General features: G+C 40.2%; 1 protein-coding gene and 1 pseudogene across 35 annotated transcripts in view; one reads left to right on the top strand and one right to left on the bottom strand.

Annotated features, from left to right (window-relative positions):
- LOC129540268 (liprin-alpha-1-like) overlaps positions 1-26,534 on the bottom strand; it is a 152,204-nt gene that overhangs the window by 103,842 nt on the left and 21,828 nt on the right. For 27 of the 35 annotated variants that reach the window (XM_088831295.1, XM_088831292.1, XM_088831192.1 and 24 more), the window contains one exon: positions 14,888-15,083. The exons of 7 other annotated variants lie outside the window; for them this stretch is intronic. The gene's annotated coding sequence lies outside the window, so the exon portion shown is untranslated. The remainder of the gene's footprint in view (positions 1-14,887; positions 15,084-26,534) is intronic. One more of the 35 variants, XM_088831237.1, reaches the window with a different exon arrangement.
- On the top strand, positions 18,948-19,529 carry LOC148778638 (large ribosomal subunit protein eL21 pseudogene; annotated as a pseudogene).

The following is a 26,534-nucleotide window of genomic DNA, read 5'->3' as shown; positions in this document are numbered from 1 at the left end:
GTTTCACATATGATAATATACATGTTTCAATGCCATTCTCCCAAATCATCCCACCATCACCCTCTCCCACAGAGTCCAAAAGACTGTTCTATACATCTGTGTCTCTTTTACTGTCTCGTATACAGGGTTATCGGAGAAGGCAATGGCAAGCCACTCCAGTACTCTTGCCTAGAAAATCCCATGGATGGAGGAGCCTGGTAGGCTGCAGTCCATGGGGTCGCTAAAGGTCGGACATGACTGAGCGACTTCGCTTCCACTTTTCACCTTCCACTTTCACACATTGGAGAAGGAAATGGCAACCCACTCCAGTGTTCTTGCCTGGAGAATCCCAGGGACAGGGGAGCCTGGTGGGCTTCCGTCTATGGGGTCACACAGAGTTGGACACGACTGAAGTGACTTAGCAGCAGCAGCATACAGGGTTATCGCCAGTCCAAGTTCGATGCATGACACAGGATGCTCGGGTCTGGTGTACTGGGATAAACCAGAGGGATGGGACGGGGAGGGAGGTGGGGGGGGGGGTTCAAGATGGGAAACACATGTACACCAGAGGTAGATTCATGTCAATGTATGGAAAAACCAATATAATAATGTAAAGGAATAGCCTCCAATTAAAATAAATAAATTTTTAAAAAATAAGAAAAAAAGCAAACCCTCAACATGCAGAAAATTAAGATCACGGTATCTGGTCCTATCACTTCATTGCAAATAGATGGGAAAACAGTGACAGACTTTATTTTTGGGGGGCTCCAAAATTACTGCAGATGGTGACTGCAGCCATGAAATTAAAAACACTTACTCTGTGGAAGAAAAATTATGACCAATCTAGACAGCATATTAAAAAGCAGAGACATTACTTTGTAAACAAAAGTCCATCTAGTCCTATGGTTTTTCCAGTAGTCATGCATGGATGTGAGAGCTGGACGATGAAGATAGCTAAACGTTGAAGAACTGATGCTTTTGAACTGTGGTGTTGGAGAAGACCCTTGAGAGTCCCTTAGACAGCAAGGAGATCCAACCGATCCACCCTAAAGGAAATCAGTCCTAAATATTCTTTGGAAGGACTGATGCTGAAGCTGAAACTCTGATATTCTGGCTTCCTGATGCAAAGAACTGACTCATCGGAAAAGACCCTGATGCTGGGAAATATTGAAGGTGGGAGGAGAAGGGGACGACAGAGGATAAGATGGTTGGATGGCATCACTAACTCAACGGACATGAGTTGAAGTAAACTCTGGGAATTGGTGACGGACAGGGAGGCCTGGCGGGCTGTAGTCTATGGGGTCACAGAGAGCTGGACATGACTGAGCGACTGAAGTGACTGAAGTGAAGTGTCTGCAAAGCACAATAAAGGGAAGTGCAACAAAACAAGGTATATGTGCTTTCTTGACTAATTTTCTGTTTACCTATTCATTTTTGTTTTTAAGGATATGTATTTCTTTGGCTCCATCGAGTCTTAGCTGCGGTGTGTGGGCTTGGTTGCCCTGCAGCACATGGGATCTTAGTTCCCTGACCAAGGATCAAACCCATGTCCCCTGCACTGCGAGGCGATTCCTAACCACTGGACCACCAGGTAAGTCCCTACCTATCTGTTTTAATAGAGATATGCTAATCTGTGGGCTCCTCCGTTTTCCTTCTGATCCTGTCACTTTTCACTTTTAAGGCTGTGTTAGGTGTTATATCAATGCTCCAGCTGCCCAATGCACTTCAGTGCTCACTGTCAACAGTATTCTATCTCACGTCACTGTTGCCACACCAGTGTGTTTCCTCATCAGACCATCACATTTGTCAAGCGTATCTTTTCCTATTTACCAATGTATTTCTTTCAAGCCTGTCTGTGCTATACTACTGTTTTTAAACAATATATAGTTTCCTCCTACTAAAGTATAAACTCAACGAGGAGTTTTTTTCCCCCAGTGGTCTTATTCCCAGAGCCTAGATCAGTGTCTGGGACATAGCAGGTGCTCATTAAATACATACATACATTTACAATATGTACTTATACTTGGCTTTATGAGAAAAAGTTATAGTTGAAAGTATTCAGCACTTCCATCTTCTTGAACAAGACTATGCTCCTAGCACACTTGAGCTACCTAATACTCCTTGTTATTATTTTCCAGAGAATCAGAATAACCTTTACAAAAATAATTGGTTTTGTTATTATCATTGTTTAGTGGCTTTGCCAAAAAGTACACCCTCATCCTATCTTGGGGTTCTCTTTTCTTTCTGCTAAAGGATGCTTTTTAGAAATTCTTATAGATAGGGTATGCTGAAGATAAATTATTTTATCCTTGACCCAAAATGTCTTTCTCTTGTCCTCAATCTTCAGTGGTGCTTTAGATGGATAAAGTTATCATCACTCAGCATTTTAAAGATATTAGTTCATTATCTTCTAGCCACGATTGTTGCTGTGGAGAAGCCTGCACAGTTGATAATCTTTTGGAGATTTCTTCTCTCTGGTAACTTTTAAATGTCTCTAGCCTTCTAGTTGCTCTATCCTTATACTTGCAAAGAATGTTTCTCACTGTGATTGGTTTTTACTTGTCCTGCTTAGTATGCAGAGCGTACTTTTAATGTGAGGTTTCAAGTTTTCAGTTCTGATAAATTCAGGATGTAGTTCTTTAGTTATCATTTCTTAGTCATTCTTACAGCCCCTTGTTCTAGAACTCCCATTCGATGTATACTGAAGCTTCTCAACCTATTTTTAATATCTCTTAATGGCATAATTAGGTAATTTTGAGTATTTTATGTCTTTATTATGCATTCTGGGTGATCTAGAGTTAGAACAATTTTCCACTTTACTAGTTCTCTCTTTAATCATGTCTACTTTAGAATTCATTCCATCTATTGACCTAATTCCTATAACTACATTTCTAGGCAAATTGACTTTTATGTTTGTCTATTCTTATTTCATTTCTGCTAATTTATCATAAGTTCTTATTCTTTTAAAGTGCTTTTTATTATTTATCTATTGAAGAATCCTAAACATACATATTTTTAAAATAAGTCTTTAGAAAATTATTACTTTCTATTTATTACTTTCATTACATTTGGGAGTGAATCCATCTCCTGACTTGATTTTATTGAATGACTTTTTAGGTTTAGCTTTTTTTCTTTAATTGTGCTTTGGAATTTCTGTTTACTCACTCCCTCTATTTATCCACCATGTTTCATTCATTTTTGTCTTTACCAGTACCCATGGGGCCCTGGACTTCCCTGGGGGCTCAGGCGGTCGACCCAGGTTTGATCCCTGGGTTGGGAAGATCCTCTGGAGAAGGAAATGGCAATCCACTCCAGTACTCCTGCTGGGAAAATCCCATGGACGGAGGAGTCTAGTGGGCTACAGTCCATGGGGTCGCAGAGTCGGACATGACTGAGCGACTTCACTTTACTTTATGGGGCCCTAGTTAAAAACCAGGTCTAATACTGATGACTGCACACTCCAGGCATTATCAGCTACCATAGACTCAGCTACTGAGTCATTCAAGTTTGGCCCTCTCCCATCTCTAGATAAATATTTTAAGTGTTTTTATGCTAAATGCAGTTTCAGAAAAGAGCTGGTTCCACCTTTCATGTAAACTTTCTTCTAGGAGCAGGAGAGTTCCATTTCTGACTCCTACTTTTAACTGATAAGCCTAGTCAGAGGACTCTCTGACTCCCATGTAACACTTTTACTTCTGTATACCCATAGAAACTGAATGCCTAGCCACCCCAGCCACTTCAGACCTGGATTCTAGTAGCCCACGCTTTTATCTCCAGTCATCATTTTGCATTTCTATTCTACAAATTAGCTTATTTTGTCTTTTAGGCTGACTCTGTTTAAAAATTCCCTTATTACACTTTATCTCTAACCGGCGCATGATTATAGCTGGACTGGTCCATACAGTCAAAGATATGATCTTTCCAGTATTCATGTACAGCTGTTAGAGTTGGACCATATAGAAGTTTGAGTGCCAAAGAACTGATGCTTTAGTTCACTGTGGTGTTGAAGAAGCTTCTTGAGAGTCCCCTTGACTTCAAGGACATCAAACCAGTCAATCCTAAAGGAAATCAACCCTGAGTATTCAATGGAAGGACTGATGCTGAAGCTCCAATACTTTGGACACTTGATGTGAAGAACCGACTCACTGGCAAAGACCCTGATGCTGACAAAGACTGAAGAGAAAAGGAGAAGCAGGTAGCAGAGGATGAGACCGTTAGACAGCATCCCTGACTTCATGCATATGAAGGTGAGCAAAGTCGATGAGACGGGGAGCCTGGTGGGCTGCAGTCCACGGGGTTGCAAAGAGTCAGACACGACTTAGCAAATGAACAACTACTCACAGATGACAATACCATTTACTGAATGGAAATAATTGGGGATGGAATGCAGGAACAGTGACAGGGTTTAAGAAGAAAAATTAAGAATTGTATTTCAGACACGTTGAGTTGGAGATGTCATATAAACAGATACACGTCGCAGTTCAGAAGAAAAGTTGACCTATATAATCCAAAGTATGGGACTGAATACGTTTACCCAGAAAAGGAGGAGAGGAGAAAAAGGGAACTTGGGGGAGAAACCGCATCCGATGACTCCTTCAGTACTTTTTAACTGCATTGTATTATCTTTCATAAATTAGAAATACTGTCCATATATCACAAATGCTTATATTAAAGGAGTGCTAAAAACAAAATCAGTAATAACAGCAACAACCAAAACCTTCAACTGAGCAAGACAGTAAAGAGGAGAATTGTAGGTCAGAAGGTTGTAACGTGGGACACTGTGTATTACACGGTTCTGGTTAAAGCCAAATCCCCAGGGAAGACAAGTCAGTACCTGCCATGATAACGATACAGTGAGAAAGCAACTCAAGCTAAACAGAAAGAGACTCATAGACTTTGAAAATAAACTTACAGTTACAAAAGGGGAAAAGTGGAAAGGAGGGATAAATTGGGTTTGGGATTAACAGATACACATTACTGTATATAAAACAGAGAATCAACAACTGCACTCAATATTCTGTAATAACCTATATGGGGAAAGAATAGAAGAAGAATGGATATCTGTACATGCATAACTGAATCGCCTTGCGGTACACCTGAAACTAGCACAGTATCATAAATCAACATTACTCCAATATAAAATAAAGTTAAATTTTAAAATACCACCTTAACAGTGGAAAAGCCTCATCTGATGTATTTCTTCGGTTTCTTTACTGGGAACTGATGGAGAATCCCCAGCAGAAAAGGCACACAATCCGCCTCCACCACTATCCCTATATCTTGGTCATCGTCCTTTTTCTACAGCTGCCTGCCTCGCTGTGAAGAGCCTACTTTTCCTATCTTTTCAACAACCAGTCTCCACTAACAACACTCTAATGTCAATCAACAGAATTTTGCAACGTGACTTTATTTCAACACAATATGGAAAATATTTTCCCAATTTAGATCCATCATCTACCAAAGACGCTGGGGCTTAAATTCTTTTTAATTAAATAGAAAAAATTATTCACGCTAAAGTGGGAAAAAAGCCTCACAGAAGAAGAAAAACACCAAGGATATATGTATCGTTATTGTGGTGGCCTAAGTACAATTATTGTTTCCGAGACTTTGGCTCTGAATCAGGTAGGCAGAGTCTTTGGCTTCTCTCCCGATCAAGTGGAATCCATTCAAGTGGAGTCACAGGTAGGGGATGGAGCCATCACCATAGCCTCTCTCTCCCCACACGCCAGCATCGGCAGCTGGACAATAGGCTGGCCCATCAAACACCTGACACACTGAACTACAGAGTAGGACCCCACCCAGGGTGCCACGTTAAGTGCCAGAGGCGCCAACCTACAGACTAGGATTCTAGCCAGGGGGGCCCCTCTATGTGCCTGACACACCGAACAACAGAGAAGGACCCCAGGCAAGGTAGCCCTCTAAGTGTTCGAGCAGGCGGAGCTAAGGTAGAATGGCCAAAGAGGCCTTTCGATCGCCGGCTACAAGAGGCTCTGATAGGGACGTAACTCTGGCAGCGGAGGAAGTCCGTATCCTTGCACACTAGGCACTGCCAGGGTCCCTGCAACCCAAGCAGCTGCACCACCTTCAAGTTCAACTCTCACTGGGGCAGAGCTGCCACAGGCAGCTGTCCGCTATCTTGCATCTACGCCCACAGGGTCGCTTCAGTCCTGTCCAACTCTTTGCTGTCCTGTAAACTGTGACCTGCCAGGCATCTCTGTCAGGGAGGAGGGGCGTTCTCCAGACAAGAATACTGGAGCGTATTGGCCAATACTGGTTGCCATACCCTTCTAGAGCACTGTACGTCCTGCTGCCCTCGTCGCCAACTCCCCTGAGTACCTGGTGCTGCCAGAACCCCTGCAACCCAAGCAGAGGAACCACCTCCACACCTGGCCTTCACAGGGGCAAACCCAAGTCCTCCAGGGCAGCCGCAGGAGCAAACCCCAGTGGAGGACCACATGTATAGGTGGAAATAAAACCACAACTGGAACCCAGGGGCAGTGTGGCTAAGGAAGAAGACCTAAAACCTTCCCACCAGCTGTACAAGCTACAGATTAAATCCACACGATCAATTAGGCAGACTCTGTGTCTATGGAATATATAAAAGGTCATTGAGAACTCCCACAAAAGAAAACTCACTAGTTCTGATAGCTTTGGACACTGGAGGCAAGAACACACAGGAGTTGGACCAGATTAGAATCTAAGCTGCCCCCACAGCAGGTCCAGAGATCAGCACAGTGCTGGAGGGCATCCTAGGGAGGTAAAAGTGGACTGTGACTCCCAGCGAGGGAAAGGACGCTGACAGCAATGACTCAAGAAAAACATTTATTATTCTTATTTTTTGACTTCTTCTGTAGATTCTTTTGGCTTTTTTCTTCTTTTTCTCCTTCCCTGCCCCCCCTCTGTTGGAGCTGTCGATTTTACTGGCACTACGAAATCCAATGGATGCAGAAAAAGCCTTTGACAAAATTTAGCACCCATTTATGATTAAAACTTCAAAAAATGGGCACAGAAGGAACTTTCCTCAACCTAGTAAAGGGCATATATGATAAGTCTACAGCAAACATTATTCTCAATGGTGAAAAACTGAAAGCATTCCCCCTAAGATCAGGGACAACATAAGGGTGTCCACTTTCACCACTATTATTCAAAATAGTTCTGGAAGTCCTAGCTACAGCAATCAGAGAAGAAAAAGAAATAAAAGGAATTCAGATCAGAAAAGAAGAAGTACAGCTCTCACTGTTTACAGATGACATGATACTGTACATAGAAAACCCTAAAGACAGTATCAGAAAATGACTAGAGCTAATCAGTGAATTTAGCAAAGTTGCAGGACACAAAATCAATACACAGAAATCACTTGCATTTCTATATACTAACAATGAAAAATCAGAAAGAGAAACTAAGGAATCAATCCCATTCACCACCGCAACAAAAACAATTAAATATCTAGGAATAAACTTACCTAAGCAGACAAAAGAACTGTACACAGAAAAGTATAAGACACTGGTGAAAGAAATCAAAGATGACACAAACAGATGGAGAGATATTCCATGTTTCTGGGTAGGAAGAGTCAATACTGTGAAAATGACTATACTACCAAACACAATCTACAGACTCAACGTGATCCCTATCAAATTACCAATGGCATTTTTCACAGAACTAGCACAAAAAACTGCACAATTCATATGGAAACACAAAAGATCCCAAACAGCCAAAGCAGTCCTGACAAAGAATGGAGTTGGAGGAATCAACCTTCCTGACTTCAGATTATACTACAAAGCTACAGTCATCAAGATAGTATGGTACTGGCACAAAAATAGAAATATAGACTGATGGAACAAGAGAGAAAGCCCGAAATAAAACCATGCACCTATGGGTACCTTATTTTTGACAAAGGAGGCAAGAATTTACGATGGGGCAAAGACGGGCTCTTCAATAAACGGGGCTGGGAAAACTGGACAGCTACATGTAAAATAATGAAATTAGAACACTTCTAACACCTACAAAAAGATAAACTCAAAATGGATTAAAGACCTAAATGTAAGATCAGAAACTATAAAACTCTTAGAAGAAAACATAGGCAGAACACTCAATGACGTAAATCAAAGCAAGATACTCTATGACCCACCTCCTAGAGTAATGGAAATAAAAACAAAAGTGAACAAGTGGAAACTGATTAAACTTGAAATCCTTTGCACAGCAAAGGAAACGATAAGCAAGGTGAAAAGACAGCCCTCAGAGTGGGAGAAAATAATAGCAAATGAAATAACTGACAAAGGATTAATTTCCAAAATATACAAGCAGCTCCTACAACTCAATGCCAGAAAAACAAACAACCCAACCAAAACGTGGGAAAAAGACCTAAACAGACATTTCTCCAAAGAAGACATACAGATGGATAACAAACACATGAAAAGATGCTCAACACTGCTCATTATTAGAGAAATGCAAATCAAAATTACAATGAGATATCACCTCACAGCGGCCAGAACGGCCATCATCAAAAACATCTACAAACAATAAATGCCGAGAGTGTGTGGAGGAAAGGGAACACTCTTGCACTGTTGATGGGAATGTAAATTGATACAGCCACTATGGAAGACGGTATGGAGATTCCTTAAAAAATTAGGAATAAAACCGCCATATGACCCAGCAATCCCACTCCTAGGCATATACCCTGAGGAAACCAAAGTTGAAAGAGACCCATGTATCCCATTGTTCACTGCAGCAACCTAGTTGTCCATTGACAGATGAATGGATAAAGAAATTGTGGTACATATGCACAATGGAATATGACTCAGCCATCAAAAGGAAGGCATCTGAGTCAGTTCTAATGAGGTGGATGAACCTAGAAGCTATCACACAGAGTGAAGTGAGTAAGAAAGACAAAGATAAATATTGTATTCGAATGCATATATATGGAATCTAGAAAAGCACTACTGAAGAATCTATTTATAGGGCAACAACGGAGAAACAGACATGGAGAAGACACTTATGGACATGGGGAGAGGGTAGGAGAGGATGAGACATTCTTCAGCACCTCAAATTCTATTTTATTATGCCTATGTTAGGGCCCAAGAAATCTGCATTTTGACAGTTTTCCAGACTTGAGAAAGCATCACACGCACAGTACAGAAAAAATCAGGGACGTGCTGCAGACATTCTCACATGATCGCAAGTACTGTTCTCATGAACTTCCTGCATTTTCAGTTTTCTTGGCAGCACCAGTTTCTAAGCCTTCAGACTCCCATCAACTAGATATTCAGTAGTTACATGGATCAAATCGTTTCCAAGAAACTGTCACTGATATTAAGTTTGCCAAATACATGTATAAGCTTATACTGAAGCTGATTAATACAAACCGTTTTCTTCACAAGGCTTGGATTATAAAGAGAAATGACAGAAACTCACTGCACAGAGGCATTTATTAGAACTCTGCAGTAAGCCAGGGCTTTAAGAGAAAAACACCTAAAAAACACTCTATCCTTGAGTTCAAAAGAAGGCACAAACTTGTAAACACAATACAAGATACAGCAGCATGACATATGAAGCAATCAAAATTATGAAAGACTTCATGTCAGTCCCTCAACACAGGATTTTTGAATCAGTATTTGCCTGTACTGGCAGTATGGCAATCAGTATTCTAACAAAAAATGCGAGCAAAGGCACAGAGGTTCAAACAGGGTGTGTGTAGTGTTGCTGGGGCACGAAGAGCGCATGAACTGTAAGCACAAGAGGTAAACACTTTCAGAAACATGTGTATGCGTGTGTGTGTAAACACTGACATAAACATATCAATGGACACATCTCTACATCCAACCACCAACTCATCACAGACACACTCCTTACTTTCCAATCCTTCCAAAACCAAACTCTTGATTTCCACTCCTTAGTTTCTCCATTTTCACAAATGGTAATCCCACTCTTCTAGTTGCTCAGGCCGAAACCCTTGGGGTCCTCCTTGAAACTGCTTCTGAGTATCCACCTCACAACCTACCAGCACTTCTTGTCATTCGATTTCGCAACGTATCTAGAATCTGACCACTTTCCACATCCTCCACAGCATCCACCCAGTTTGAGCGATTAGTACCTCATCCTTGGATTTCTGGAGTGTCTTCCACTTCATCTCCATTTGTACACAAGAACCAGGGTGATTCTTTAAAGACATGCCACCCCTGTGCTCATGATCATGTCTCTTCTGCTCAACATCTTCTGACTCACTCAGAATCAAATCCAAATTCCATAAAGGAGCTCTAAAGACACCTCCCAACCCCAGTGCTTTCTGATCGAATTTCCTTCCCTTCTCCCTTACTCACACGGCTCGAGCCTCTGTGGTGTCCCCGTTGTTCTGTGAATATAACCAGCACGCTTCCACTTCAGAGCCTCTGCACTTGTTGCTCTGCTTCCTCTGCCTGGACCGATCTTCCCTAGATATCTGTATCATTTGTTCTCTCATTTCATTCACGTCCCTGTCACACTGTCTCCTTATTAAAAAAGGACTTCCCTAATGTCACCTAACTCTATTCTTTCTTATTGGCAGTCACTGCTATCTGACATTATCTGCTTATCTATATCCTACCATTACAGCCATCACTTGAACTGTAGCTCCATTAGAACAGACCAGGTTTTGTTCACTACTCATCTCCACTATCTGGAGTAGTGTCTAGCACATGCTGCTGCTGCTGCTCAATCACTTCAGTCACGTCACACTCTGTGTGACCCCACAGACGGCAGCCCACTAGGGTCACCCCGTCCCTGGGATTCTCCAGGCAAGAACACTGGAGTGGGTTGCCATTTCCTTCTCCAATGCATGAAAGTGAAAAGTGAAAATGAAGTCGCTCAGCTGTGTCCGACTCTTAGTGACCCCATGGACTGCAGCCCACCAGGCTCCTCCGCCCATGGGATTTTCCAGGCAAGAGTACTGGAGTGGGTTGCCACTGCCTTCTCCGGTCAAGCACATGGAAGACATCCAATTGATATTTGCTGAATGGATGACTGTTGACTAAATATATTCATATGGCCCTTACCCAACTTAACAGCTTCCCTGGTGGCTCAACTGGTAAAGAACCTGCCTGCTACTGCAGGAGACACAAGAGACGTGGGTTCGATCCTGGGGTCGGAAAGACTCCCTGGAAAAGGAAATGGCAACCCACTCCAATATTCTTGCCTGGAAAATTTCATGCATGGACAGAGGAGTCTGGTGGGCTATATATATAGTCCACGGGGTCTCAAAAAGTTCTACATGACTGAGCGCTCACCCCACATACAAGTTAATTAGAAAGATGACTAGAAGGAGTATGGAAGACATTTGAGCTGTACAAAATTGAGAGCAGAGATATCCGATGAGCCATAACTAAAACCAGATCAGGCAGTGAGAATGAGACAGCTGTGAAATTAGTTAAATAAAAGCAACAGAATCTACAACTGACTGGATGTGGGAGCTTGGGTCAATGAAGGAGGAATATGCCTTCTAGGAATTAAAAAAAATAAAATGAGCAAGAAGTAAAATCAATTTTAGACATGTTGAAGTTGAGGTACTTGAGACAAATTCAGGTTAGGATATCCAATGGCTGCTTGTTAGGCAGATTTGGAACTTACCAGAAAGATGACAAGGGTATAGATTTGGATTTAGGAGGCATCAGCGTGTGGGGAATGGTTAAAATCAGTGAGATGAAATTATCCAGAGGAAACATGTAGAATCAAAAAGAACAGAAACAGATTGCTAAGAAGCACCAGGAAGAAGAAGATGCAAGAAAGGAAATTAAGAAGGACTGGACTGAGTGACATGTAGCAGACTAGCAGACCACAATAGTGTGCACAAAATGCTGAAGTGATTTTCAGGGAAGGAGGACAGACTGAGGTTGAGGGGAGTAAGGGTCACATACGGAATGACTGTGAAATGAAATATAGGTTTGAAGTGAGTGACGTAGATTTGGCATAAGTGCTGGGGAGAATGAATAGAAACTTTCCCGTTGACCACACTGAAAACTGACTAAAGACAAAGAGCAAACAGAGCGGCTATGGTTTAAACTGTCTAGCAACAGGAGAATGGATAAGCCAAATATAGTAATCTATACAATGGAAGACAAGAAAAAGGAAAGAACTATTAATGAACACAAAACCATTAATGAGTCTTGAAAACAGAGCAAAGAAGAGCACTCTTCACTCAAGCACAATGAGAGTTATACACGTATGGCTTCATTTGTATGAAGCTCTAGAATACACACAGTGATCATCTAGGAAGGATACTAAACAGCAGTTGCCTCCAGAGGATGGCACAGACATGGGCTGACTAGCAAGGAGCATAAGAGCGTGAGGCAATGGTAATGATCAGGTTCTACACCCTTCTAAGGATTTGGCTTTCTAAGCTGCAGGTTTTTAATCAAAACTCAGGTGCTGTCTTTAGATCTGTGCATTTCCTTGTAAAGTTTTAAACGGAAGAAAAAAAAAAAACACTACAGACAAATGTTTGGTGAAGGACCTAATAAAATATTTGTGAGGACAGTAACTGTTGTCTCTCTTTTATTTTTAAATACACTCAAAGAGTAATGTAGATTAGTAGATCAGTAGAGGGATGGACAGATGTGATAAAGCAAATATAATAAAACAATGATAGAATTTGGACTGTAATAAAAAAAAAAAGGTGTTGCTATGATTTAAATAATTAAATATGCAGCATAATTAACTTGTAATAAATTAGTTGAATTGGTCCAGCTAGAGATCTGAACAAGCACAGTAGATGGAATAAGTTGAAATTGTTAGCAAAAGTACTATTTTATGTGACAGACAACAAAGTTTAACCTAAGTAAGAAAAGAAATGAGATCAGGAAGGGAGCTATTAGGAAAGCTGAGATCAAACCCCATAACTCTGGGGTATCCATAAAACTGAAGAAGAGGTACAGTATGAACAAGGATATGAGAGATGTGGAAGAATGAAAGGTTATTATGAGAGATCAGTTTGTCAGAAGTTAAGGAAGAATTCAGAGTTAGGCAACTCCAGGCAAAATACTGAGGACATAAAACAGATTTAATACTAACAAAACAGAGATCATAATGACATTTCTATAACTGTACATAATCTATTAAAATAAAAAGACCACTAAACAATTGTAGTTAGACACAAAACTTAAAATAGGATTCCTGCCAAGGTAATTCATAACTGTTGTTATAAATACCAATAAATTTAGATTTCTAAAAGAGGAACAATAAATACTATAAGGTTTTGGGGAGACAGTGGATGAATGGTTTGATGGGTCTAGACAAGAGAGTATGTCAAACAGGTGAAAAACAGAGTAGACAAAGAAAGCCAGCTGTCAGTGAACTGACTACAAGTAACTAACACATGTTTTAAGTTTCTCCATCTATCAAATGACAGTGACAACGTGGGCTTTTTACCTATCTCCAAGGGCTATTGACAGATGATAAATAAAATTGATTTTAAACATGAAGGAGAATTAAGTGTTCTGTGCAGCACTGCCCATAATAGCAAACCCTTGGAAATAACTTAAATGACCATCAGTAGAAGATGGCTAAGTAACTACAGATAGTAGTATTAACACAGTTGGCCATTACACAGCAATTAAGAGGAAAGAACCAGGCTAACAAATATAAACAACAGATACAGATATAAACACAGATACATGTACAACATTATATATTTATATATATATATGGAACGTAAAAAAGCATAGAATGTTGCTTATGGATATGCTTGTGATGTACACTAAGACTGTAAAAACAAACACAAGAAGAATTAACGACAGATTCAACACTGATGATCTCATCTCTGGGGAGAAAAGAAGGAAATGAAATCAAGATGAATACTAACGAAGGAATCTTCAACTCTACCTGTACTGTTTTATTTCTTTAAAAAAGAAATCTGGGGCATTCCCTGGTGGTCCAAAGGTTAGGACTTGGTATTCTCATTGTCTGGGCCCCAGGTTCCATCCTTAGTTGGGGGAACTAAGATCCTGCAAGCCATGTGGGATCTTGGGTGTGGCCAAAAAAAAAAAAAAAAGTCTGAAGCAAACACTGCAAAATATTATTGGACAAAGCTAGACAGTAAGAGCTTTATAGGTATTCATCTATGCTTTATCCTTGAAACATTTAAGAACACGAAAAGGCACAACATTATAGTATAAAAAAATGCAGTATTACTATCATACACGTTATTACTGACAATTATGTTCTCTTAAACAAATCTATAAGACTGTCAGGTAAATGTCCTCAAACCTTTAGGAAATGCTTACAATCTATATATTGGAAGTGATTTGAAAAGTATCTGACATTTTCTGGGTCTGGGTATGGTAATACATGATAGTAAAACAGAACAAAGGGACTTTCCTGGCAGTCCAGTGGTTGACTCCGTGCTTCCAGTGCAGAGGCCACGGGTTCTATCTCTGATCAGGGAACTAAGATCCCACATGTTGCATGATCAAAAAACCAACATTGAAAAAAAGGAAGAAAAACAGAAATGACAGAACTACTGTAGTCAATAACACCGAAATCATAAAGATATTTGAGTCCCATTAAGTCATTAGAGATATTTAATAATGAGGCAACAAATGATTATGTTCTCTATATCTTCTAATGCTTTATAAATGGCATTACTTTTATAACCAGAAAAAAAAAAAAAACTAAGGGAAAGATATCAAACAATCAATATCTTATGTTTTTCTTAATTACTTTAAAATTTTCTTCACTGAAATGTTTTTCTTTTTCCACCTTTTTCATTTTATTCCAAATTCCTAAGGAAATGAACAGCTCTGAGGCATGAAACTTCTGTTCAAAATTATAAGTAATATACACACTTCGAAAAGTTCTTAAAAACTGATGAACTAGAAGACAAATAATTTTAAATATGCTGCAAAAGAAGCAATGGTCCATGAAAAATCTATGATTTTCGCACCTACTGCATTCCATATCTTCAGGCCAAGGAACACCAAACAGCTCCATGAGCCTCGAGCACTCACTGTGAGCCCACTGACAGAGCCTGCGGCAGGGAAGTGTGACACGTCCGTACTCCACACAGATAGAATAACAGAGCGCACAGAGAGATGGCGGAAATCCCGACAGCAGTCCAAATTCACCCCAGGGCGGAATGGCTGGGAAAAAGTCCAAACCAAATCATTAGACGGAGAGTTGTATACAAGTCAAAGTTTTCTTCACATATAATATGGCAATATTCTTGGTTTTTTCTGTTTTAGAAGATTTCTGAAGGCAATTAAAATTTTCTGAAGGGAAGTTTTTGTTTTTCTCAACAAAACCCTCTTCACCCTACCCCTAGAGATTCTGATTTGGTTAAGTATGAGGTGTATTGCAGAATCTATACGGATATTTTAATTATTACAGGTGATATTAATGAAAAGGCCTGGCTGAGAACGACAAATAACAATACATACAGTCCATTTTACATAGAAAACCCCACAAAAGATACGTGTCAAATGCTCAGAAACCTGATTACTGCTTGGTAATGGGATTACAAGAGATTTCAAATTTGTTTTTCTTAAGTACTTCAATTTCTGTATTTTTGCCAACTAACATGTATCAATAGGAAAGGAGGACAAAAAATGAAAGGAGAGGGTAGGAGAGGAAGAGCAGTCATTATACACAGTGGGACACATTTTGAGGTGGCAGGTAAAGGAAGAGATATCACTTTGGTCTCATATTTTCCTGTTCTTTTTACATTAAAAGCAAAATTTAAAAACACACATTAGAGTTCTTTGAACTCTGAAATCACATGATGTAAACAGAGCTAACACTGTAAGCTGATATTAAGGAAACAAAAAGAAAAAATAGTGGCCCCAAACATAAAACCATACTAAAATCATCAATTATCCCAAGAAATGTACATCTGGGCTTTTGACTACCAAATATTTTTTTCACATGTTTATATAATCAGTTTCAGAGTCATTGCTGACTTTTACCTCGTAACATATTCTCACCACAAGGCCTTTCCACTAAGACTCAATTTATTTCTACATTGATATAAAACATTTTCCAGAAGACTTCTATACACAACGCCGTCACAAAACCGAGCGTCACTTAGAGAAACTTGTGTTCAAAGAAGTTAACTGTGTAAGAGATGTGATAAATGATACATAACTATATGGGACAATCACTTTACCACTTATTATCACTATTACTACATAGTATATAGTAATATATAAAATAACACTACATATAATAGTATATATATACACTATATATAAGAATATAACATATATTTATATATAATAACATATAACAAACTATATGCAACCAGCACTTCCAAGCATGAAGAAATCATTTTAAATGAATAACTTTAAATTAAATCAATGTTCCCATCAAGAACAACTTCAAAATATAGGAAAAGTTTTAAAGTAACTCTTGAAGGCTACCAGAGAACTACTGAAGGAAAAGAACTAGACAGACCAGGAATCAGAGAGCAGGAAAGCAGGCAGAGGTGGCCCGATAAGCGAGGCCACTTCTCCAAGGAGGTATCTGCTGAACCTGGGTGTAAGGCAAGAGACTGAGATGCAACTTTTGCCCAGGCTGATGCTAGAGAACCAAGAAACCAGCAGGGCTCTGGTAGTCGTGCAAGACCGTAGACAGTACATGTATATATATAACTGAATCACCTTGCTGTACCCCCTGAAACTAACACAACACTGTATCGATGATGCTCCAATATAAAATAAAAAGTAGAAGGAAAAAAAAGACTACAGACAAAATTCAAAACAAAAGGGACAAATGGGTGAACAGGGAAGTTCCGAGGTTTGGGCCTGACACAGAGCTAATTTTCCCTTCAAGATATTTAAAAAGTCTGGAAATGCATAGGGCAGGAGGTTAGGAAGCTAAGCACAATGCCTCTGAAAAGCAGAGTGGAGATTTTGGCAGTGTTATCAGTATGAGGAAACATAAATTAGAGGCTCAAGTCCAGCTAGGGGAAATGGGCATAACTCACTCGCAGCTGGAAGCCCCTCCCCTGAGTGACCACATGTCAGCAGTGGGGGCAAATGACAGGGAGGCAGAGGCCGGTCAAAACTGAAACCCAGCCTCAACTCAGCTCAGTCCCAAGACGGTACATGAGAAATATGTTTGAGAAAATAAAAGATGAAGGATTCCAGAAAATTGGAATCGATCATAAGAAGGACCAAATGGAAATTCTGTAAGTGAAATACATAAATGATGCTGTAAAGAGCTCATTAGATATACCAGAAGAAAGAACAGACAAAATGGAAAACAAGGCAATAGAAAATATCCAAACCAGAAGCAGACAGACCAAAACCTACTGAAAAATACAGAAAAAGACATAGTAGATGTGTAAAACACACGAAAATGTTTAGGATATACATAACTGGAACCTCAAAAGAGGGAAGAAAGAAGGAACAGAGGCAATATATAACAAGATGATGGTCAAGAATTTGTCAAAACTGATTAAAGACAACCCATAGATCTGGCAACCGGCTCCAGTACTCTTGCCTGGAAAATCCTATGGACAGAGGAGCCTGGTAGGCTACAGTCCATGGGGTCACAATGAGTCGGACACGACTGAACGACTTCACTTTCACTTTTTTATAGATTCAAAAAGTTATGCAAATCCCCAGAAGAATATATACAAAAAACACACCTAAACATATCACATTTAAACTGTGGAAAACCAACGAAAAATATCGGAAAAACAACCGGTGGAGGGGAAAAACATACCTTACCTTCAACAGAACAACTACTGCTGGACTTTGGAATGCTAGAAAACAACAGAATGACTTATTCAAAGAACTAAGAGAAAACAACTGCTCACCATAATACTATGGTCAGCAGAAATACCCTTTAATAAGTGAAGGCAAAGTAAAGACATTTCTGGATAGGCAAAAACAGAAAAATTACTGGCCCAAACCTACACTAAAAGATAAAAGTAATCCAAGATGAAAATTCTAAAGGAATTAAAAGCCACAAATAGGTGAATGTGTGGGAAAATAGAAATGAATATTCTCTGTAAGGGCTTCCCTCGTGGCTCAGAGGTTAAAGCGTCTGCCTCTAATGCGGGAGACCCGGGTTCGATCCCTGGGTCGGGAAGATCCCCTGGAGAAGGAAACGGTAACCCACTCCAGTATTCTTGCCTGGAGAATCCCATGCACGGAGAAGCCTGGTAGGCTACAGTCCACGGGGTCGCAAAGAGTCGGACACGACTGAGCGACGGAACGGATTCTCTTAAAGACAAAACACAATGCCTTAAAGACATATAGAATACAAAATAATTATGTGTAATAATAAAATGATAAAGACAGGGGTCAGAGGAACACTAATGGGAGAGTGACCAAAGTTATTATTTTTATTAGAATATTGTAAGTCAAGACTACATATCCTAATTTCTGGGGTAAGCAATACAAGAATGCACAACTAACTAGGTAATCAGAGAGAGAAACACAGTAATACAAAAGAAGTCAAGACAGGAGAGAGAAAAAGAAAAAGAGTTTGGAAACACTGAAATCGAATGACAAGATGGCGGATTTAACCCAAGTACCTCACCAACTGCATTATATATAAATGAACTACTGACTCCATAAGAGAGGAAGATTGCTGGACTAGGTACAAAAAAAGTTTGCTGACAGGAATGCAAAATGAGGCAACCACTATGGAAAACAATTTGGCGACTATTCAAGCAGTTAAACATAAAACTTTCACATGACCCTGCAATTCCACTCCTAGGAATTACCCCAAATAACTTTAAATCATGTCTAAGCAAAAATAACCCTGCTTATTTAACTTCTATGCAGAGTACATCATGCAAAATGCCAGACTCAACAAAGCACAAGCCGGACTCAAGACTGCCAGGAGAAATATCAATAACCTCGGATGCGCAGATGACAAGACCCTTATGGCAGAAAGCAAAGAACCAAAGAGCCTCTGGATGACAGTGAAAGAGCAAAGTGAAAAAGTCAGCTTATCCCGCCGCCTTCTCTCTCTCCCCCAGCCCCTCAGGCTAATTCGCCAAAACGACCAACACAAAGGGAAAGAGGAGGGGCACCCGCTACATGTTCTCTAGGCCTTTTAGAAAACACGGAGTTGTTCCTTTGGCCACAGACGTGCGAATCTACAAGAAGGGGCTTATTGTAGATATCAAGGGAATGGGTACTGTTCAACAAGGAATGCCCCACAAATGTTACCATGGCAAAACTGGGAGAGTTTACAATCACCCAGCATGCTGTTGGCATCACTGTAAACAAACAAGTTAAGGGCAAGATTCTTGCCAAGAGAATTAATGTGCGTATCGAGCATATTAAGCACTCTAAGAGCCGAGATAGCTTTCTGAAACGTGTGAAGGAAAACGATCAGAAAAAGAAGGAAGCCAAAGAGAAAGGGACTTGGGTTCAGCTGAAGCGCCAGCCTGCTCCACCCAGAGAAGCACACTTTGTGAGGACCAATGGAAAGGAACCCGAAATGTTGGAGCCCATTCCCTATGAATTCATGGCCTGATGGGTGTAAAAATAAAGACCTGGACTGTAAAAAAACAAAACAACAACAACAAAAAATCTTGGCTTAAAACATAACATTCAGAAAACTAAGACCACGACATCTAGTCCCATCACTTCATGGCAAGTAGACAGGGAAACATTGGAAACCGTGAGAGACTATTTTGGGGGGCTCCCAAATCACTGCAGATGGTTACTGCAGCCATGAAATTAAGATCACTTGCTCCTTGGAAGAAAAGTTATGACCATCCTAGATGGCATATTAAAAAGCAGAGACATCACTTGCCAACAAAGTTCCGTCTAGTCAAAGCTATCGGTTTTCAGGTAGTCATGTATGGATGCGAGAGTTGAACTATAAAGAAAGCTGAGTGCCGAAGAATTGACGCTTTTGAACTGTGGTGTTGGAGAAGACTCTTGAGAGTCCCTTGGACAGAAAGGAGATCAAACCACTCTATCATAAAGGAAATCCGTCCTGAATACTCATTGGAAGGACTGATACTGAAGCTGAAACTCCAATACTTTGGCCACCTAATGGGAAGAACTGACTCATTGGGAAAGATCCTGATGCTGGGAAAGACTGAAGGCAGGAGGAGAAGGGGGCGACAGAGGATGAGATGGTTGGATGGCATCACCGACTAAATGCACAGGAGTTTGAGCAAGCTCTGGGAGTTGGTGATGGACAGGGAGGCCTGGCACGCTACAGTCCATGGGGTTGCAAACAGTTGGACACGACTGAGCGACTGACCTGAACTGAAGCAAAAAAAGTGCGTATGAATGTTCATAACAGAGTAGTGTTATTCATAATTACCAAAAAGAGCAAAATAAAGCAAAAGCAAGCAAAGGAAAGGAAATAATAAAGAAGAGAAGTCAATGACACTAAAATCAGAAAATCAATTTTTTAAAAAATATCACTCAACCCAAGAGATGGTTCTTTGAAAACTTTAGTACAATTGATAAGGTTCTAGTACGAATGACTTAAAAAGACAGAGAAACACAACTTAACCAATTTCAAGAACTAAAAAGAGGGTATCATTAGAGACTGTACCGACATTAAAAATATAATAAGGAAGGACTTTCCTAGTGGCCCAGTGGCGAAGAATCCGCCTGCCAATGCAGGGGACACAGGTTCGATCCCTGGTCCAGGAAGATCCCTCATGCTTCAGAGTGGCATGCCCATGTGCCACAACTACTGAAGCCCACACTCTAAAGCCCAGGCTCTCCAACAAGAGAAGCCAGCACAATGAAAAGCCTCAAAGAAAGAGTAGCCCCGACACTCTGCAACTAGGGAAAGACTGCACGCAGCAATGACAATCCGGCACAGCCAAAACTAACTTTCACTTTCCAATAAAAATGCTAAAAATATATAAGTAATATTACAAACAACTCTATGAATATAAACCAGACAATTCAGATGAAGTAGACCAATTCTTCATAAGTCAAACTACCAAAACTCACCCAAGATGAAACTGATAATCTGAACAGTCCTATAACTATTCGACAAATTGAATTTGTAGTTTAAAATCTCCTGAAAAAAGATATTCAGGCCTGATGCTTTCACTGGTAAAAATCTAACAATTTTAAAAGAATACCAATTCTACACAATCTCTTCCAGAAAACAGCAGAGAACTAATGCGAACAAATTCTGTGAACTTCGGATTATTTGATATTCAGTTCAGTTTAGTTGCTCAGTTGTGTCCAACTCTTTGAGACCCCGTAGACTGCAGCAAGCCAGGTATCCCTGTCCATCACCAACTCCCAGAGTTTACTTAAACTCATGTCCACTGAGTTGGTGATGCCATCCAACCATCTCATCCTCTGTCGTCCCCTTCTCCTCCCACCTTTGATCTTTCCCAGTATTAGGGTCTTTCCCAATGAGTCACTTCTTCCCATCAGGTGGCCAAACAATCTTGCTATGGAGCCAAACAATCTTGCTATACCAAAGAACAGCAAGGAGAGATAAGAGATCACTTCCTCAGTGATCAGTGCAAAGAAATAGAGGAAAACATTAGAATGGGAAAGACTAGAGATCTCTTCAAGAAAACTGGAGATACCAAGGGAACATTTCATCCAAAGATGGGCTCAATAAAGCACGGAAACGGTACGGACCTAACAGAAGCAGAAGATATTAAGAAGAGGTGGCAAGAATACACAGAAGAATTCTTTAATATTAAAGCAAAACAAGTGTATCAGTCGCTCAGTCATATCTGACTCTTTGAGATCTCATGGACTGCAGCCCAACAGTCTCCTCTGTCCATGGAAAGCTCCAGGCAAGAATACTGGAGTGGGATGCCATTCCCTTCTCCAGGGGATCTTCCTGACCCAGGAATTGAACCTGTGTCTCCTGCATTGCAGGCAGAGTCTTTACTTTCTGAGTCACCAAGGAAGCCCAACAAAGATAATACAAAAGATGAAAACTGTAGACTAATACCACCCCCTTAAAAAAATGCAAAAATCCTTCATAAAATAGTAGGAAATCAAGTCCAAAAATACATGAAAACCATTATACAACACCATAACTTAGTAGGATTTGTTCCAGAAATCCAAAACTGGTTCAATATTCCAACATCAATGTAATCCACCAAATCAACAGGCTAACATAACAAAGAGAAAAATCACACGATCATACCAAATGATGCCAAAAAAGCATTCATGATTTTAAAAGTTTTCAGCAGACTAGATATAGAAAGTAACTTCTTCACCTTGACAAAGTATATATACAAAAACCCTATGGTAAACATCATACTTTGTGGTGAAACACTGGATTTCTATATTCAACACTGGAAACAAGGGAAGAATGCCTAGTCCCACCACTCATATTCAGCAGAGTCCTAGAAGTCCCATCAGCACAAAACAAGAAAAGGAAACAGAAAGTGTAGAGACTGGAAAAAGAAAACTGTCCGTATTTGCATGTGACATTACTGTCTACGTAGAACATCCCAAGGAATCTCAAAAAAGCATTTTTAAATTAGTAACAACAACAAAAAACTAATAAAATTTATTAGTCCTAGAATAAGTTCAACAAGATTGCAGAATACAAGAAAAACATACCTAAAAAATGAATTTCTGTATACAATTGTGCTTTTATATATATTGAACATGCAGAAACAAAATTAAAACAACACATTTATAATCCCATTTATTTTTTAAAAAAGAAACACCTGGGTATATACTTAACAAAACACATACGGCTTGTGTGCTGAAAGGAAGATATAAATAAATGAACAGATATATGTTTTATTAGTCTGCTAGGGCTGCTGTAACAAAGTCCCTCAAACTGAGTGGCTTAAACAACAGAAATTGATTGTGTCACATTTCTGGAAGCTAAAAGTCCGAGACCAAGGTGCTAGCAGAGCCACACTCCCTCTAAGGGTGATAGGGAAAGATATGTTCCAGGTATCTTTCTCAGCTTCTAGCTGCTCCTTGGCTCGTGGCAGCACACGCCTAGCTTCACAAAGCATCCTCTCCATGCTTCTACACGCATCGACCCTCTATGCGCACCTGTGTCTAAAATGGCCTTTTCTAAGGACACCTGTCATATTGGAACAGGAGTCCCTCACTACTTCAGTATACATCTGTCTTAACTAATAACATTGAGAATGACCCTATTTTCAGATAAGGTCACATTCTGAGGTACTGGAGGTTAGGGTTTATTAGAGGCACTCAAGGGACTCCGCTGATGGCTCAGACAGTAAAGGATCTGCCTGCAATGCGGGAGACCCAGGTGCAATCCCTGGATCAGGAAGAACCCTTGGACAAGGGAATGGTTACCCACTCCAGTATTCTTCCCTGGAGAGAATTCCATGGAGAGAGAAGCCTGACGGGCTATACAGTCCATGGGGTCACAGAGAGTCAGACACGACTAACACTTTCACTTTTCAGGGGGACTCAAGTCAATCCACAGCAACACTGTTTATGGATTGGAAATTCAACATCTGACCTCTAGATTTAGTAACATTTCTGTCACAATCCAGTAACACTTTTAGTAGTTAAAGACAAGCTTATTCGAGATTTTATATGAAAAAAAAAAAGTAAAATAAATGAAACAATTTTGGAAAAAAAAAAGTGGGAAAAATCTTACTATCCAGTTTTAAGATTTACTATATAGCTAACAAAAATCAAGACACTGTGGTACTGGTGGTGAAATAGACGCAAAGATCAACAGGACAGAATAGAGAACCGAAATATAAATCTATACAAGGGCAGATAACGGATTTTTGAGGAAGAAGGAAAAGCAGTTCAATAGTGTAAGGACAGAGAGCCTTTCCAACAAATAGCGCTGAAGCTAGTGGCAAAAAAATGAAACTTACTTTATACAGATTAACTCAAAATTGATCATAGATTTAGATGTAAGACATAAAGGTATAAAACTTCAGAGAATTTGCAGACCAACTGAAGAGTTCTTATAAATGACACCAAACACGCAGTCTCTAAAAGGAAAAAAACTTGGTAAACTGGACTTTGTTAAAATTTAAGACTTCTATTCTCCTAGACTTTGTTAAAAGAATGAAAAAGCAAGCTATAGACGAGAATAAGCTATTTACAAACTACATTTCCAACAAAGGATTTGTATCTAGAATATATAAAGAACTCTCAAAGCTCAGAAGTCAAAAACAATTCAACTGAAAATGAACAACAGACATGAACAGACATTTGATCAAAGAAGATATATGAATGGCACATGAAAAGATGTCCAATATTATTAGCCATAAGGGAAATGCAAATTGAAATCACGTAAGATACCACATCATCTGAGAAAAGCTGAATAAAAAAGTGCAAATACCAAATGGTGGTAAGAATGCTGAGAACGTACGTCTCTCATACACTGCTGGTAGAATGTAAAACGGTAGAACTTCTATGAAAAATAAGTGAGTAGTTTCTTAAAAATTCAAACACATGCTTATCATATAAGGCAGCAATCACACTCCTGGGCATTTATTTACCCAAAAGGAAAATTTATGTCTGCACAAAAGCCTGTATATGATTGTTCATAGCAGCTGTACTTGTAATAGCAAAAAGCTGGAAACAACTCAGTATCCTTCAGTGGATGATTAAACAAACGGCGGAACATCTCTATACCGGAATAGTACTCAGCAATTAAAAACAGTCACGACTGGTACATGAAACAACCTGGATGGATCTCAAGGGTATTATGCTAAATGAAAACAGTCAATCTCAAAAGATTATATACTGTATGATTCTATTTATATAACATTCTTGAAATGACAAAATTATAGGGACAGAGAACAAATTAGTCGTTGCCTGGGAATAGGAAAGGGTGGTAGGGAGAAAGGAAGCACAAGAAAGATGTGGTGATAAAAACAGTTCTGTATCGTTTTTGGTGTTTTGTTTTCTTTTTGCCACACTGCGGGTCTTGTGGGATCTCAGTTCCCCGACGAGGGATCTGAACTCCTGCCCCCTGCAGTGGAAGCACAGTATCTTAACCACTGGACTGCCAGGGAATTTCCACAGTATCTTAACCAAAGTGATGGCTACATGAACATATACATGTGATAAAAATGCACAGACAATAAAAATACATGTACATGTGCATATACAGACACAAAAATGAGTACATGTAAAAACTGGTGAAATGTGATAAAGGGCTAAAGAGTATACCAATGATAACTTTCCTTTTTTTTTTTTTTTAGATCACCTGTGCCTTTAAATTTTTTTATTTATTTATTTGGCTGTGCTGGGTCTTCATTGCTGAGTGCAGGCTTTCTCTAGCTGCAGGGAGTGGGGGCTACTCTCTAGTTGCATTGTGCAGGCTTCTCATCGCAGTGGCTTCTCTTGTTGCAGAACACAGGCTCTAGGGCATAGAAGCTTCAGTAGTTGTGGTACATGGGCTTAGCTGTCCCGAGGCATGTGGGATCGTCCTGGATCAGGGATCAAACTGGTGTCCCCTGTACTGGCAAGAGGATTCTTAACCACTTGACCACTAGGGAAGTCCAATGACCCAGTTTTGATACTAATAGCTACATAAGATAGCAAGACACTGCCCCCTCCAAGCCCCTGGTGAAACTAGCTACAGTATATAGAATTCCTACACTACTTTAACTTCCTGAGCTGCTGCTACTGCTAAGTTGCTTCAGTCGTGTCCGACCCTGTGCAACCCCATAGATGGCAGCCCACCAGACTCCCCCGTCCCTGGGATTCTCCAGGCAAGAACACTGGAGTGGGTTGCCATTTCCTTCTCCAATGCATGAAAGTGAAAAGGGAAAGTGAAGTCACTCAGTCGTGTCTGACTCTTAGCCACCCCATGGCCTGCAGCCTACCAGGCTCCTCCATCCATGGGATTTTCCAGGCAAGAGTACTGGAATGGGTTGCCATTGCCTTCTCCCTGTGAGTCTATAACTATTTTAAAGTTTAGGGATTCCCTGGTGGTCCAGTGGTTAAGAATCCACCTTGAAATGCAAGGGACACCAGTTCAATCCCTGGTCTGGGAAGATCCCACATGCCACAGGGCTACTGAGCCAGTGGGCCACAACTAATGAGCCTGAGCTCTGGAGACTGCAAGTTGCAACTATTAAGCCCACGCTCCACGACTACTGAAGCCTATGCACTTTAGAGCCTGTGCCCTGAAACAAGAGAAGCCACTGCATCGGAGAAGCTCTTAAACCACAACTTGAGAAAGACTGTGCACAGCAACGAAGACCCAGTGCCACCAAAAAAAAAAAAAGAACTTCAAAGCTGAAAACTGCATTATATTCACAGCTGATACGTGTGTAGACATCATGCATGCAAGCATGTGCATGCCCTAAGGCAGCCTCAGACCCGCTCAGTCCCCAACCATACAACACCAACTAAGCTGATACTGACATGTCACCATGGTAGTAAAACCTCCATTTGTGAGCACCATCATGAATTTTAAAATTGACCTGAATCACTATTTTGTGCTGCCAGCACTGAGTATAAGGCTTTAAGTTTATGCTTCTGTCACTCACTAGCTAGAAGTATCTTGTGCTGTATCTCAGCTAGCATTTATGGACACTTACTACAGGCTGGGCAGTGTTGTAAGTGCTTCACACACCTAACTTAATCTTCTCAACAATCCCATAAGGGAGGTACTATAATCAGTCACACCATTTTATAATAAATGTG

This window comes from Moschus berezovskii, chromosome 2 (assembly GCF_049115385.1).
Source record: "Moschus berezovskii isolate FMDL1 chromosome 2, NW_MosBer_1.0, whole genome shotgun sequence".
NCBI classification, from domain to species: domain Eukaryota; kingdom Metazoa; phylum Chordata; class Mammalia; order Artiodactyla; family Moschidae; genus Moschus; species Moschus berezovskii.
The sequence above is the reverse complement of the archived record's forward strand: the minus strand, read 5'-3'. Positions and strand labels throughout refer to the sequence as shown.